This window comes from Gorilla gorilla, chromosome 6 (assembly GCF_029281585.2).
Source record: "Gorilla gorilla gorilla isolate KB3781 chromosome 6, NHGRI_mGorGor1-v2.1_pri, whole genome shotgun sequence".
NCBI lineage: Eukaryota > Metazoa > Chordata > Mammalia > Primates > Hominidae > Gorilla > Gorilla gorilla.
This window is the reverse complement of record NC_073230.2, coordinates 149,346,290-149,357,889: the sequence shown is the minus strand read 5'-3', so window position 1 is coordinate 149,357,889 and position 11,600 is coordinate 149,346,290. Positions and strand designations below refer to the sequence as shown.

Below are 11,600 nucleotides of genomic sequence, written 5' to 3'. Positions count from 1 at the left end.
AGCTTCTCACCTACAAGTCTTTTCTGTGCTTCTGGGGCAGTCCATTCAGAGCTTAAGCTGTCCAGGGTAATGAAAGTGTTAGTAGGGGAGAAGAGAAAGCTGCTATGATAATGTAACTATGCCAACTTGTCGTTGTCATAGGGTGCTGGGGAAGGGGATAGGGAGGGGGACACTTGCCAAACTGGGGGCCGTGACTGCTTGGACAAAGGAGCACCTTTTTCTAATCTGCACAGAGGTGCAGATAAGCACTGCAGGGCTAGCAGAGGCCCTAGCTGAGTCAAGTTCTTTCAGTTTGAAGTTGACTGTTATAGATTCAAGGGTGAATGACTTTCTATTATCTCTTAATGAGAAAAAACTTCCTTCTCCCAACAAGAATTTCCAGTTGTGGTTATTAGCCTAGGTGTAACCGAAATTGAAAAGTAATTATATTTCTCTTAGCAGCTAAGATTGCCCCCAGCAACCTGCCCATTTCCTGCTTTCACTCTTAGGAGGACAGTCTTTGTATTCTTTTTTTCCCTTCTCCACATTGACTTTAGGGTCCAGTTTTAAGTCCCAGACCTGTTTAGTAACTAGCTTTAATCCCAGGGCACCAAGTCTCTGGCCTCTCCATGCTTCCTCCTTCCCTTCCTGGGTCTTAGCCGGGGCAGGGAGCACTACCTACCTGAGTACGCAGAGCAGTGGTGAGAGGTGGCCCAGGGAGCCATCTCAGGGAACCCATTAAGATAAAGGGGAAGAATAAACAGAAGCAGATGTTCCTTCAGCCCCAGTCCCCAGCCCACTGAAAAACAGGAAGCTGGGATGGCAGCTGATAAGGGCTGTCTCCAGGGCTGGGCCGGGACTCCTTGGAGCCAGGGGCTGGGTTGGGTTTCTCAGTCCTCATCTCTCCAGGACAGTCTCCTTTTTCTTTTCCTTCATTAGTAGGGGAAAGCATAAACACAGTCCCCCATTACCACAAATTATGCAGTTGAGGTCCCACGTTTGGGGAAATTGTGAGGGTCAGCCCACCCAGAGTGCAATGGATGAGGCTTGCCCTGGGAAAATCATTTTTGTGATCCTGTTATCTCCCCCACAAGGTAAGTATCTCCAGGCCAATCTTATTTCCCTTCCATGGGGACAGGTCAGAGGTACTTTCCCTCCATATGAATACAAATCAAGTGTATTCACCTTCTATCATCAATGCCTGTGGTCACTCAAAATTCAAAAGATGGGGCCGGGGCATGGTGTCAGCCTGTAATGTCAGCACTTTGGGAGGCCAAGGTGAGCGGATCACTTGAGGTCAGGAGTTCGAGATCAGCCTGGCCAACATGGTGAAACCCCTTCTCTACCAAAAATATAAAAAATTAGCCCGGTGTGGTGGCAGGCACCTGTAATCCCAGCTACTTGAGAGGCTGAGGCAGGAGAATCGCTTGAACCCAGGAGGTGGAGATTGCAGTGAAGTCGAGATCACGCCACTGCACTCCAGCCCAGCCTGGGCGACAGAGACTCTCTCAAAAAAAAAAAAAAAAAAAATTCAAAAGACGTGAACTTCCAAAATGGAGACTGCACACATGCACACATCTACACACACATGCATGCACACTATACACGTACATACATGTGCACCCACAGGCGCACACATACCATACACATGTGCACACATGCCACATGCATGTACACACATACCATGTACATGCACACATACCAAACACACATGTGCACATACAAGCCCTCATCTAGGCTGAGATCTAAAAGCCCTGCAGTTGGCTGAGCGGGGTGGCTCACGCCTGTAATCCCAGCACTTTGGGAGGCCAAGGTGGGCGGATCACCTGAGATCGGGAGTTTGAGATCAGACTGACCAACACGGTGAGGGTCAGCCCATCCAGAGCGCAATGGTTATTAGCCTAGGTATAACCGAAACCCTGTCTCTACTAGTAGACAGGTTTAGTAGAAACCCTGTCTCTACTAAAAATACAAAATTAGCTGGGCATGGTGGCGGGTGCCTGTAATCCCAGGCACTTGGGAGGCTGAGGCAGGAGCATTGCTTGAACCCGGAAGGTGGAGGCTGCAGTGAGCTGAGATCACACCATTGCACTCCAGCCTGGGCAACAAGAGGGAAACTCTGTCTCTAAATAAATAAATAAATTAATTAATTAAAAATAAAAGCCCTGCGCTGACTCCATTCCTCAGTAGTGATGATTCCCCAAAACACTACAGCTCACCCTCCATAAAAGGGGTTGTCCAAGCTTGGAGCTCTCAGGGTCTGGGGTTTCCCCTCAGTAAAGTGAGGAGTGTGGACAAGGAAACTTCTAGGATCTCTTCCTGTGCTCCCACATCCTCTGGCCCTAAGGGCTGTTTTCAGCTCCCCACCCCCATATCCCGAAGGATCAAAGGAATGGAAACTTAAGGAATTGGACCTTAAGGCTGTGGTGGCTGGGCTGGAGTGGACGGTGCTTTGCCACACACCTCTGGCATGTCATCCTACAGCAGTGTTTCTCTTTTAAAAGAAAAATTATTGCGGTAGCTCAGGCCTGTCATCCCAGCATTTTAGGACACCGAGGCAGGTGGATCACCTGAGGTTAGGCATTCAAGACCAGCCTGGCCAACATGGTGAAACCCCATCCCTACTAAAAATACAAAAATCAGTCGGGCTTGGTGGTGGGCGCCTGTAATCCCAGCTACTCGGGAGGCTGAGGCAGGAGAATTGCTTGAACCTGGGAGGCAGAGGTTGCAGTGAGCTGAAGATCATGCCATTGCACTCCAGCCTGGGCAACAGAGCGAGACTCCGTCTCAAAACAAAAAAAAAATTATTATGGACCCCAAGCTGATGAAATCTTTAATATTACCCAAATATATGTGCATATTAAAACCTTGGTATGCAAGGTTTAACAATACAACACCTCATATTGTTAGGTAGTCTATCATCAGAAAAGTCAAGCAGAAAGGAAGGGAGAAGTCAGGGTGTCACTCTGGGCCCCAACTTCAGGAGTGTTTCCATCAAGGGCTGCATTTCCCCCCTTGACAAACCCACCATAGCTCTGGCTTTGCTGGGTGATCCCTGGGTGCAGGGAAGCCTGATCCCTCCTTCTGTCCCCATTCATAGAATCCTGGACTGGCTAGGGGCCTAGAGAGGTCACTAAGCACTGCTGAAATGCAGAAGACCAACTTCTAGACACAGGCTCCCCGCCCCCTCCTCCTCTCCCTCCAGCCTAGGGGTGGCAGTCACTTACTGCTGTTGTAAACCTCTGGGCTGCCTCACCCTCTACTTTTTGGATCTTTGGTTTATTTGTCCTGGGTCCTAGGAAGGAGATGAGGCAGCACTTCCTAAGGACGGGGAGTGCAGATGGCATAGGCAAGATGCCCGCAGAGGCTGATCCAGGCATGTGCTCAGCACAGCAGCTGTAAGAGGAAAGCAGGGCTGGGCCAAGGGAGAAGGTGAAATGTGATGCACTTGCCACCAAAGCCTGGCCCTCCATCCCATGACGAGTTACAAAGCCCTTCGGAGCTGTCCTGAGTGGAGGCAAGGGGCTGGGTTTTTGCACCCCACTCCCCATATCTCACCCCTACATGGTTCGGTTGAATTCAGGCTGCCCCGCAAGGAAGGAGCCACCCTTGGGCCAGGCAGCCCCCTTCAGGCAGGGCTATTCCTGGGAACAGACTGGCGGTGAGCTGTCAGCAGTTGTATCCCAAAGAAGAACCTGGGCAGAGGCTGCAGAGTCGGCCACAGCATCAAAGCCCAGCTCTGCTTACTACCTGCATGACCTAGACCCAATTCCTCATCCTTGTTTAGCACGCAGTTCAGTTTCCCCATCTGTAAACAGGGAGGCTGTGAAGATCAAATAAGACCATGTTCCCGTAGGGGACAAGAAGCCCGCCCCTGGCTGGCTTCCCTCTAGGGAGCTGCTGCCAATCCCTTTGGCCAGGATCCAGGACTCTGCTTCAGCCACCTGTATTAAGGGGGCGGGGACCCTGTGTGATGAGGTCTGTGCCAAGGTGTGGCCTTCCCTCCCACATCCTACTCTCAGGGGGTGGATGGATCTTGCTCTTCTCACTGGCTCCTCCAGCTCTGGGGACAGAACAAGGACGCCGAACCAAGGTCCTCTTGGAGCCTGTCCTTCTGGCCTCCCTCATCCTCCCCACATGAGCGCTGGCAGGTTGGGCCCAAGCATGGCCAGGGAAGGGAGCACCTCTAGATCCTGGAGTTCCAAGCCTCAGCTGTGCCATGCAGCCCAGAGCCCTGCCCCGAGTGGAGTGTCAGGCTCTGTGCCGTTTGCCTTTATCCTCTGTGTGTGCCAATCCCCAGGAACCCCACAGGAAGGAAGGGGTGGAAGAGCCAGGGCAGAATTCTGGCATTCCTGGGTCCCCTAAATCCCACCTGCACTCTCAATGGTAGAAAAGATGGGAAGATATAAATAGAAAGCAGTGGGGGTGTGGGGGAAGGTCAGCAGCACCCCAGACTGCTTCAGGGCCCCTGGGGACACAAGGAAACCTGATGTGAGTTGGAAAAGGTCCCTCCTCCGGGTGGACGCACACCCACGATGTGCAGCTTAGCTCACAGATGGCGCCTTAGTGCAAACTAGAAAAAGCCCTCAGCCCTCCCTGTGTGGTTGGGGTGCAGCGCCCAACCTGAATGAAGTCTCCACGGGATGTCACAGGCCCCTTGCACTGCCAGTTTTCTCAGCACACACGAAATTGAAGGTATAGCCTTGGGTTCTGCACATTTTGTGTGGCTTATGTGCTAACTGGACAATCCAGTTATATGCCACAGAGCCCATCTTCCCAGATGTCAAACATCTGTCCACGCCTTACAGCCTTTGCTGCTGCTCTCTGCGATGACAGTCATAGAATCCTGGACTGGCCAGAGGCCTAGAGAGATCACTAAGCACCACTGAAAGGCAGGAGACCAACTTCTAGACACAGGCACCCCAGCCCGGCAGCCTTTTTACCATGTGTGCCCAGCCAGGCTCCCTGCTGCTCTGAGCCTATGCCTGGTAACTCATGTTTTCCATGGACGTGGACAACAGCACCCTGCCCATAAGATGTGTCGCTGCAGGGTGGTGTGGGTACGGCAACGATCAGAGCTGGGTGACCTCAGTCTGCGTTTAGCTAGATTTGTTGTATCCACCCAGTATTGATCCTTATGGCTTTTCTTGAAAAAGTGGATATGGCCACAATGGGCCTGCACTCCTTCCTGGTACCACATGGCTGGAGGGGAGTTGTGTCCTCTCTGGTAGCACCATAGGAGTGGCTATAACCCCAGTCTAATGGAGAAATAGTCCATTATGTACTCCAGAGGCTTCCGGCCTTTGTTTGAGTCCTATATCATTTATTCCCTGTTAGACTTTGAAAGAGCTACTGCTCTGTGCCTCAGTTTCCCCATTTGTCAAACAGGATGATGAAATAATAGCACCTATCTTACAGGATTGCTATAAACATTAAATAAATGCATATAATAGCACGTAGTACATAATCATAATCACTAAATGTCAGCTCTTATAATGACAACAGGTGAGGTCCCCATGGATAGTGTAGACATTTAGGTAAAACATCCACAAACATCATTTCCTTGTTTTGATGACCCTCGAATTCCCAGCAATAGATGGTAGCTGGCCTATGGAAAACTGAGTCAGGAAAGCCAATCATTCCTGTACGAGGCCCCTATCCCGTCCCCCAGTAATAAGGCAAACTTCCAGATTGCCAGGGGTTGTGAGGGCCGCCTTGGCTCCTCGTCTTGCCCAGCTCAGAACTGTCTCTGAGACGGGCATGCAGGGATGCACTATGGACAACCAGTCATGCTCCTCGTCAGCAACTTCAAAGAACATTGCCCATATCCCAAGGCCTCTTCGTTCCTCTTCATAAGTCATTAGGGGTCTGTCAACAGCTAAGTACCCCAAGACTTTTTATTTCCAGCTTGACTCCTGCTTGGGATAATGAGTTCCATGACCCTGCCGCCCACCAAGCGAAGGAACATTTTCTTTGATTATTCCTAAATATAACTCTCTCAAGCTTTAAGCAGAGCACCCCCTCCCCGGTTCTCTTTCAGGATTTAGTGAATGAGTTCAAGAGCACCCTAACCATCCATGATTAAACAGATGTTCTTCCTTCTTAGCCTTTATCTTTCCAAATGGAAGAACCCTTAACACATGACTCTGCGTTTTTATGGCAACTTCACTATTTCCTTGACGATTTGGTTGCTGCTTTTTTGAGTTTCTCATGGTCTTTCTTCAAGTGTAGTAAGCACACGGGACAGAAATCCCTCTCCAACCACAATCCCTCTCCATCTGACTAACTTTGTATATTTTTAGTAGAGATGAGGTCTTGCTATGTTGTCCAGGCTGGTCTCCCTTATGCCACATTCTACTCTGCTTGGATGAATTTCCAAGCACAAAATGAGAATTTCAGTTCAATATATGCAAATCACAGTCATTGTGTTGAAAACAACTGGAAAGAGAAGGGATTGGGAGTTGGTGAGAGAAAAGGGTAAAAGCTGTAGGCAGAGTGCTATCAGAAACATTTTTCAGAGAGGTGTGGGAACAATAAAAGCAGGTGAGGTCTTAGAACTCCAACTCTGCACTCTATCCCAGAGCCAGCACACGCAACTGGGCAGGTATCCCACCCAAAAACACCCTCCAAGAGGGAAGGCAGGGGCTGAAATTCAGCCCTCACCCACTCACCGTGCTCCTGGGTCCTGGGCTACAGCAGCCAGCAGGAGTAACCTTTTTTTCTGATTTGCACAAAGGTACTGTGTGGACCAACAGCAGCCCTGTCCGTTCCTGCATCGGTCACTATGGGGGCAGCTGTGTCCTACAGACAGACAGGACAGAGAAACCCAGGTCAGAGCTAGGCACTGGGTCCTGATATGCTCTGGAATAAAGTTTTCATAGTCATTCATCCAGTGAATATTTATTGGGCATCTACCATGTGCCTGGCACTGTATTTTTGTTTTTGTTTTTTTTGAGACAGGATCTTGCTCTGTCATCCAGGCTGGAGTGCAGTGGCATGATCACGGCCCACTGCAGCCTCAATCTCATAGTATCAAGTGATCCTCCCACCTCAGCCTCCTGAGTAGCTTGGACTGCAGGCACACACCACCACACCTTTTATAATTTTAGTAGAGATGAGGTCTTGCTATGTTGCCCAGGCTGGTCTCGAACTCCTGAGCTCAAGTGATTCTCCTGCCTAGGCCTCCCAAAGTGCCAACACTGTTTTAGGTGTGGAGAAGACAGTGGTGGATAAGACAGACCTGGTTCCCGCTCTCAAAGAGCTTTGATTATAGTCAGGGGAAACAAGTTAACAAGGTCAATGTAGACATCACAAGTATCATAACGATCCAGATCAGTGGTTGGCAAACTATGATCTTTAGGCCAATCTAGCCCTTGGCCTGTTTTTGTAAGCCCCATGAGTTAAGAATAGTTTTTATATTTTTAAAAGGGTTGTTAAACAAATTCAACAAAAGAACCCTTAGGAGGCACATGAAGCCTAATTATCGACTATTTAGTCCTTTACAGAAAAAGTTTGCTGAGCCCTGGTGTAGGTAGTGACTTGCAATGGTAGGGTTATCTAGCAGACACTGCGGGTTGTCAGCTTGGTTGGATTATCTAGCAGACACTGCTGGTCGTCAACCGGTTGGATTATCTAGCAGAGACTGCTGGTTGTCAACTGGTTGGATTATCTAGCAGACACTGCTGGTTGTCAACTGCCTGGATTATCTAGTAGACACTGCTGGTTGTCAACTTCACAGAACCCATCCATATCTCCCAAATATATGGCAGCCTTGAGATTTGTATAGGATGGGGCCTTAGCTGCTTAAGCCTCATCAGGGTTCTTTTAGCAGTGACTGGGTGCTGCTCACCAGTACATTTCAGGGATGCACCAGTGAGCATGTGAGATTCCGCTGGGCTAAATGATTGGTTAGGTGAAATCCAGTGTTTTTTTTTTTTGAGCATGGGAAGCAAGAAACTCTCTTTCTGGATGGGGTGGGATGTGCATGTGGGGCCAGGGATTGCTGCAGCCATTTTGCTCATGGCTGGGAGGTCAGCCTGAGGATTCAGTGACCCATGGAGGGAGTCACAGAAAATCACAGAATCACAGAGAATCACAGAAAAAAGGATCCAGGTCCCCACCATACCCTGGCTGCAGCGTGATTTTCTTTTGGACGTTTTAGTTCCCAAGCCAATAAACTCCATTCTGTGTTTACACCAGCTGGGGTTTCTTGTTTATTTGTTTTGAGACAGAGTTTCACTCTTTTTGCCCAGGCTGGAGTGCAATGGTGTGATCTTGGCTCACGGCAGCCTCCACCTCCTGGGTTCAAGCGATTCTCCTGCCTCAGCCTTCCGAGTAGCTGGGATTACAGGCACGTGCCACCACGCCCAGCTAATTTTGTATTTTTAGTAGAGACGGGGTTTCACCATGTTGGCTAGGCTGGTCTCAAACTCCTGACCTCAGGTGATCCACCTGCCTCGGCCTCCCAAAGTGCTGGGATTACAGGCATGAGCCCACTGCACCTGGCCTGTATTGTTTAATTTTTAAACTGACTTTTACTTACATAGAGCAGTAAAGTACACAAAACTTAAGGACACAGTCTGATGAATGATGAATTTCAACACCACACACACAAACATATACCTCTATCATCCAGATCAAGAATGTTCCCAGCCTCCACAAGCCAAATATGTAATTTAAAATGTCCTACTAGGCATATTAACGCAATAAAAGTAGAAAGCTGGGGCATGGTGGCTCATGCCTATAGTCCCAGCTATTAAGGAGGGTGAGGTGGGAGGACTGCTTGAGGCCAGGAGTTTGAGGCCACCCTGGGCAACATAATGAGACCCCCACCTCTAAAACAAAATTAGCCAGGGGACAGTGGGGTGTGCCTGTAGTCCTAACTGTTCAGGAGCCTGAGGTGGGAAGATTACTGGAGCCCAGGAATTCCTGGCTGTAGTGAGCTATGATTGTGTCACTGTACTTCAGCCTGGGAGACCGTGAGATGAAGAAAGAAAAGAGAAGAGAAGGGAAGAGAAGGAAAGAGAAAGAAAGGAGGGAGGAAGGGAAGGAAGGAAGGAAGGAGAGAAAAAGCTGAAATTAATTGTAATAATCTATTTGACTTAACCCAACAGATCCAAAATACTTTAATACATAATCAATGTTGAAAGTATTAATGATTACATTTTTTCCTTACTGAGTCTTTGAAGTCCAATGTTTGTTTGACACATACAACACATCTCAATTTGGACTAGCCAGACTTCAAGTGCTCAACGGCCCCATGTGGCTAGTGGCTAATGTACTGGACAGCGCAGGTCTAGAAAGCAAGGGCTGATAAATGAAAAGGAAGCAAATAGCATCCATTGATAGGAATACAAGTTGTGTAGGATGTAAGCCACTGACTTTGAGTGCCGATTTCTTAGTTTTATTTTAGTGAAAATAAAATCAGTTCACACCCAGTATCAGTTCCCTAACTCTGTATTCCCCTAAGGTCCCAGATTACTCAACATAGGATATTCCTACCACAAAGGGTTTTCGTTCCCTTTTGGACCCTCTTATGAAGAGTTGTCATTCTTCACATTCTTAGGCATGATGGACCTCTGAATGACAGGTTCCCATCTGACCAAAAAGCCTCCAATTTCAGCTTTGAGTTATTTCAGACTTTTCAGATGGAAGTCATTTTATATCTGTGGTTTCAAACCTGACCAGTCATCTAAATCACTTGAGTATTTAAAACAAAAAACATAACACACGCCCTGGACCTGCTGAATCCCAATCCAGAGATGCGCTCAGTGGTGTGTATTTTTAAACGCCTTCACAGATGACTGTGATGGGCTTTCAGCCCTGGGAACCACTGAGCATCATCTGCTTTGCTGAAAAGATCCAGAGACTTCATCAGGCACCATAGCAGAGACACAGCAAGGCCCCGACTGACAAATCCTCTAGGAGAAACACTCCTATTAAAAATGTTGTAGCCTTGGCCAGGCTCAGTGGTTCATGCCTGTAAACCCAGCACATTGGGAGGCCGAGGTGGGAGGATCACCTGAGGTCAGGAGTTCGAGACCAGCCTGGCCAACATAGTGAAACCCCGTCTCCACTAAACATACAAAAATTAGCCCGGTGTGGTGGCGGGCGCCTGTAGTCCCAGCTACTTGGAAGCCTGAGGCAGGAGAATCGCTTGAACCCGGGAGAAGGAGGTTGCAGTGAGCCAAGATTGCAACACTCCAGCCTGGGTGACAGAGCAAGACTCAAATAAATAAATTAATAAAATGTAGCTGCGGGGGGACGGGGAGGGAGTTATTTCCTCATGGCTGGGATAATGGCAGTAGTGGAGGTAGAGGCTTCTTGGGTGCAGCCTATTTTAGGCAGGCCGAGCCCAGTCCATGGAACAGGAAACAGTATCTGCAGGTGGGGGACCAACATGAGAGAGGACCACGGGTCTCGAGTTGGCCTGAGGGTGTGGGTAAGGAGGAAATGCACAGTGGGTAACCCGCCCGCCCCTACACACATTCTGTTTTTTTACTTCTGGCTTTTCTGGCCGTCAGTGAACTCTTAATCTTAAGGCATGGCGTGTAATAGCAGCGCAAACCTGTGTTGCAAAGGGACAACCTGAAAGAGCATGACTGAAGGGGAAATAAAACTCACCCGGTCCTTCTGGATTTCAGTTTAATCACTGGGTGTGCCCTTGGCACCAGGATCATAAAACAGACCTGGTTTCCTTCCTTTGATGTATTTAAAGAGCCCTGGATTTGTCGTCGGGGCACCTGAGTTCCAGTCCCAAACCTGTACTAAGCAGCTGTGCCACCATGTGCATAGGATTTAACTTACCTGAGCCTCACTTCCCCTGCTGGTAAAATGAGTAATCAAACCTATCTTGTGGGTTACAGTGATGGCTGGGTAAAGTAATGCATGGGAAAGCAATTTAGAAACGATCAAACACGACACAAAGGGAAGACCACCGTTTACAGAAGGGAAAGTGACGCAGGACACAGAAAGCGGGAGAAACCCTTCGCCAGCTCCTAGATTCCTCACCTCTGCCCTCCCCCTGTCCTCCCTTCCCCCTCCACGGCAGGGGCCTTACTAACAGCAGGCGCTCTAATCCGCCTGGGCACACACCTGTCCTGGGCTGCTGGGAAGACGCCCCCCGCCCCCCCTAACAAACACACAGAAGTCTCCGGGCCGGGACACCATAAACGTTTCTAGTGGCAAGTCCTCATGGCCCGCGGGCTTCCATTGGCTCGGGAACCCCCTGAGCCTATTTTTCATTGGCTGGCTACTGCTGGGATGAGGAGAGGCAGTCTCAGCCGAGGTTCACAGCCGAGAGTCACTTAGGGCTGCGTGCCCTTTCCTGCCCACCTCCCCGAAGCGGCCCGGGAAGCTCCACTGCTCCCTGCGCGCTCCCTGCGCGTCCCGGCCGCGCGCCTGCAGATCCTGCCCGCCCGGCAGCCGTCCCAGGCCGGGAAACAGTAGCCGCCGCTCAAATCGGCCCCTTCATCGCCCAGTCCCGCAGTGGACATCTTTCTGGTCCCCCACCCAGAACTGAGCATCACTCCCCGGGTCACGCACATGAGCTGCGCCTCTTGTCACTTTTGTCACTCAGTCCCCTTCCTAACTCCTCCCCCCACCCGCAGATTGAAGGGTGC

General features: G+C 49.6%; 1 non-coding gene across 1 annotated transcript; it reads right to left on the bottom strand.

Moving 5' to 3' along the window:
• Nucleotides 1-918: 918 nt before the first annotated feature.
• LOC115935526 (U1 spliceosomal RNA) lies at nucleotides 919-1,081 on the bottom strand. The gene has a single exon (XR_004071139.1). It is a non-coding gene; the product is annotated as a U1 spliceosomal RNA (small nuclear RNA).
• Between the last annotated feature and the right edge of the window lie 10,519 nt (nucleotides 1,082-11,600).